The sequence below is a fragment of the Stegastes partitus genome, unplaced genomic scaffold (genome assembly GCF_000690725.1).
Source record: "Stegastes partitus isolate 25-593 unplaced genomic scaffold, Stegastes_partitus-1.0.2 Scaffold333, whole genome shotgun sequence".
In the NCBI taxonomy this organism is placed as follows: domain Eukaryota; kingdom Metazoa; phylum Chordata; class Actinopteri; family Pomacentridae; genus Stegastes; species Stegastes partitus.
The window spans coordinates 93,802-99,317 of NW_007578064.1; positions in this window are offsets into that span (position 1 = coordinate 93,802).

Here is a 5,516-nt window from a genome sequence, read left to right on the forward strand (position 1 = left end):
TCACTGCTGGTGGTTACGTTGCACAAAGGCTGTACTGGTGTGACAGCATTGTAAGAAGACAAGCTATGTTGCAGCAGAAGCTCCATGTGGGTGAACGACAAAAAAAAACAACCTGTGAGATCTGGCATGAGAATCAAAGAAACACTGTTCAGTTTGTTCACACATTGAAAAAAATGTTCAGTACAGAAACTGTGGAAAAGTCAAAGTACAAAAAACAAAATATGCACAGTGTGAGCGACAAACACTGAAGAGACACTCAGAAGAAAGAATACAAGCTGGACTACTTCTCTTAAACAAAAAAGTTACGAGCGACTCACTGTGACACTGGAAAAGATCAAACAAAAACTTTTGATTGACAGTGTGTTCTGTCCCTGCAACTAGTCAATATTTACCCCGTCTGCCTCACCATGTGTCCTCTCTTGGTCTAGCCTGTGACTGATGATGGCCCTCAAAGCACACAACACATCTACTGGACAATGATTTCCCTTGATGGCTCCATCAGGTGAAGCTGCTGGAGGACATGTGGAGGAAAAGGAGGAGGAGGAGGAGGAGTAAGGTGTATGTTTAAAGGAGGGATGTAGGAGGTGGAGAAGGAGATGAAGGGAATGACTGACCTCCTGGGATCAGGCTAAAATGCTCCCTTCTTCCTAATCTCCTCCTCTATTTTGAGAAGCAGCAGGAGGGATGTCGGGGACGTGAGGAAGTCGATGACAGATGATCAGACACGAGGGCACTCACAGACCTGATGAATGGGATCTCTACATTGGCTAAATGGCTGCACCACCATGGAGGAGACGGGGGTGCAGAGGAAAGACGGGGGACTTTCCATTACTGGGGGACAATTGTATTAACAGAATGGGCTTTTTGCCATGAAATAATATATAAATTGCCACTGCAGAAAAAAATAGTGCTAATGCTGGTGATAATCATGACCACAAGAAAAAAAAAAAGGCTCTTTTTCATGATATGAGTAAAAACAGAACTTCAAAGAGGGTTTTTTTATAATTAAAGATTGCACTTTCATACCCATTTTGCCACACTTGGTGTTAATTAACGTGTACATGAGCAGTTTAGACGGTTTCCAGGCTGCAGAAAACTGACAGAGAAATCAAGAAAACAAATAGCTTATTCCACACAGAGCTGAAAGTCCTGTTGAGAATGGATCATTGTCTGGCCGTGTGAGAGCCAAAGGTAAGAGCCTCTATAAGGGAGATAAGGCGGCAGAGCCTCGGCGATGATAAGTATCTTATCAGCCTGTCGTCTGCCTCCTGAACTCTCTGAGGATATCTGTTGTATTACAGAATGTTAGACAGCCGCTGCTACCTGCAGATAAAAGACGCGTCTGTTTTTGTACCTTTGCACAGGGTACATTTAGAGAAAAACATCCCTTTGACATCGTATCAATTAACTCGTGAATCATTTCTCTCAGGCAGAAAGTGGGTCATACTAAAGGTTTACCATTTATTGTTGTGCTGTTACCTAACCATTGTCTGTCTTTTTTTTCCAGTCTAGGTTATATTTCTGAGACTGCACGACACAGACAGTGACGTGCATTATGTTGTGTTTTCTGTGTCTCCCAGTACATGGAGGATCTCCAGGCTGATTCGCTCGAGCGTGACATATGTTGGCATTGCGCGGCTTTTCCAACAACCCCGTCGAGGCATTTCATTTTCACATACATTTGAATTATACCCCTCTTAATAGACCTTTGGAGCCTTCGGGGCTGGGATAGGAGGCAAGGCTGGACCGATTTCACACAGCCAAGCCTCATCAATCTCCCGGTTCATTCGGTTCACAAAGGGGGTCCTCTTTCACTGGTGAGAGCAGTCAATAGACCACCGCTACCCAGATGAGAGCAATTCCATTAAGAGGGCCCTCCACCTTGGGCCTCAAAAAGAGGGCTTATCAGAGGCCAGCAGCGAGGGAAGCATTGCAGCTATCCATCGTCAACTGTGAAGGGAGGGAATGAACACTGCTGACAATCTTTCCACCTTCTCTCCTTCCTCCTGTCTTGTCCTCAACAAGAGAAACATCACCGTCATCCTCATAAACTCTCCTTCCCCTCTCAGACACAGCTATCAGACTGTAGCAGGGATGTTGCAGACATACTGTAATTGGATGAGTTTCACATGTACCTACAATCTACGGGGACACAAAAGTTGTAAACCTTCCAAGCTAATGTGGCAGTTTTTTCAGAAAACAATTGCATTTGCGCATCATGTGATTCATTTGGAGTGGTGTTTCTCGAACCTTGGCTAATGCAGATTCATTAGTCACTCTCTTTCAGCTCTGTTTTTGGTCACTACCAACTCTTAATGGAAATATCTGGCCGTCTTAGCGAGTAGGTAAGTTTGTCTAACTGCTCTTTGGTGTTGACCACTTGGTGCGGATATTAAATGCTTTTTCTCGGTTATGGTCTGGGTTGTGTCTTATCCCACATGGCTACACATGGTAAGGAAAAGCCAAGACAGTGAAGACTGGTGTTCCAGTGGCCGCAGTAGACATTGCATGAAGCCAACCCCTCTGGTGCAAGGTTTAGCTTTGATAAAGAACACGGAAAGAAGCCTGATGAAATCAAATTTTACTTTTAGATGATAAATTATGGGCTGCAAGGTGGCTCAGTGGTTAGCACCATCACCTCGCAGCAAGAAGGTCACCTTTTCGTGTCCCAGTTAGGACGCCTGGAGTTTGCATGTTCTCCCCATGCAGCGTGGGTTCTCGCCAGGTTCTCCGGCTTCCTCCCACAGTCCAGAAACATGTTGAAGTTAATTGGTGTGATAGACTGGCGACCTGTCCAGGGTGTCCTTTGCCTTCACCCTGAGTCAACTGGGATAGACTCCAGCCCCCCTGTGACTCTACTGAGGATTAAGCGGTGTATAGATAATGAATGGATGGATGGATGGATGGATGGATGGATGATAAATTATGTTTGGATGTTTGACGTGTCTGCATGAGTACAAAAGGTGCAGGGAACATGACTTTAGCAGACTATGGAAAAGACTACGAAAAGAGAATTTCCAGTTAACAGAGGCTTGTCAGAAGAGGATTTTTCCAACATGACAATGCTATCTAACACACTGCTGCAGCAATCACACTGAAGTTTGTGGAAGACAAATATCAATGCAGTGACCTGGCCAGGTATGTCCCTTAGCTTGAATGCAGTCCTTTTGGGTATTGTAAAAAGCAGAAGCCAACAAAAACCCCTCCAGCAAAGAGCATCTGAAAAGAATCAGCACTGAAGAATGACAAAACATTTCTCTACAGATATTTGCAAGACCGCTGCCATCCATTCAGCACGATCCAATCTGTCGTTAAAAATACAAGCAGACCCACAAATATTAAAAGCCTCTCTCTGGCTACCCTGCTGGCTTCGGCTACAACCATTAAAACTGCATTAAATAGATAGGATTTGCCGCGATTTAACATTTCAGTGATGCTGGCCGGGGGTGTTTTGTCGTACATTGTGTGTGATTGTGATGGATTAACGATTGCCTGGCATCGTCATGTCATGTCATGTCTCAGGGGAAAAAAAAATGTATAGAAATGGATGAGATTTGTCTTAATGTGTTATTTTCACAGCCTGACGTCTCATTCTTGCTCCGGCTTGCATGACTGACAGTCTCGTGTAGACCTGTAGAGAGCAGGAGTAATGTACAAGGGCTCTGTCACGTCCTTGAATCAATTTTCAGGTCTGCACCGTGACACTTTTCACATCAGTGGGCAGCACCGCTAACATACCACTCATGCTACGGAGCTATGAATAAACTACTTTAGAATTTTTCCTCTATTACAGTGAAAAAACGCCTGCAAGTGTCTTGTAGAGATTAATGGGAGTATGCTAATACCCCCCCATAAATTCTAATCTTGGCTCAAATATACAAATAATAATTGTTGAGTTGCACATTTGGCACAGACTCCCATTCTTTCCTTGTTTCTGAATAATGTGATAGCAGCACTAAATGGCAGCGAGAAAACACAGGTACAGCACTTTCCTCTTTAGCTAATGTGCCAAAGAACACCTGCAGGTTTTTTCGTGGTTATGAGAATCATGGGGAAATGTGTTAATTTGCTACTGCCATCCAAAGTTATGAAAATGTTGAGATATAATAGCAGTGAAAACCTCCAGCTGTTTAAATATCACCTAGCCCTGCAGGCGGTGCCCTTAAGATAGTATGTGTGCATCATAATCACAGTGCCTCAGCAGATTTTTGGCATGTACTGCATTCCTTAATTTGCGATGTCATCCAAACCTAAGCTGCACCAGCTGTTAGTCATTTCTTTGTTGTTGTTTCTTCCTAAAATTACAGGAAATGGCCAGAAAAAAAAAGTGAGTCATATGTTAGCAGGACAAAGTGTTAAAACACCAGGTTTTAGAGCCTTAATACTCTGAACAAGCCAGAGTTTCCATAACAACTGAGTTCCCTAAAGCCTGAATGAGAAGCTACTGACAGCAGGAAACAGCAGACTGGAAAGGTTATGAGGGAAACAGTTGCTTGCATATTTAAAAATCGTTCTGCCAACATTAATTATACAATAGGCAGTGTTTTCAGTATACCACTGTGGAAGTCGGTCCAACTCACCAACCTCCCAACCTCCTGAACCACCTGCTGTAACGGAGCCCCGCTCTGATTGATGAGTCGGAGATCCATCCCGCTGAAGGGAGTGAAGGCAGAGTGTTTGATGGATGGGGGTCTAAGTCCTGATGATATTTAATATATCCTGTATTAACGACCTGAGTTCTCCATAATTAGGTGAGTGTTGGAAGGAATCTAGAAGGGACCCAGCAGGGATAAGCACTTCATCTGTCATGCTAAGATTTGTTGCTTCAAAGGAGTCTCAAACACATAAAAGTGGACACAAAACTGTTGCACCTACAATGAAATGAGTCTGTCGAGCCATTTTTTTGCATGCAGAGTTAGGGTTAAATTATTGGCTTAGTATCATACCAGATGGGCATTTGGCCTGACTAGAGCACCTCTGGCTTAAATGTCCCTCGAGCTGAGGTGACTGATTAGCAAAGCAGTCGACTACGAGTAGATTTACTCTGATCACGTAGGGGGGAAAAAAACGGTGCACTTTGGCTCTGACACCAAAACGAACTGGAACAGTTTCAGCCTCAGCAAAGCAATCACATGCAATAGTGAGACAAGTTGCTTGAACTTTTAGAAAAACTTTAATCCTTTGGGGGATACTAGGCAGGATGAGTCTCAATGCTTCTGACAAATTCTCCTGATCTGCTGTTGAGCAATGCTGGTTTGCAACAAAAATCTGAATTCTTTTTTTGTTTTTTAATGTATTTTTTTCAGGATTTCTGCAGCCACCATGTAGGTCTACAGTTTTCAGGGGTCTTCCCACTTTGTCAAAGGTTCAGTGAACCACAGACTTGGAAGAACCGTATCCTCCTTCTGTCGACGATGCCTCTTTATTAGTCACAGAGAGGGAAGGAAAGAAGGAGAGCCACTCTAATTATCCTCCAGTCCCTGCAAGTTATGTTAATAGTTGCTTCCTGCTTAAGT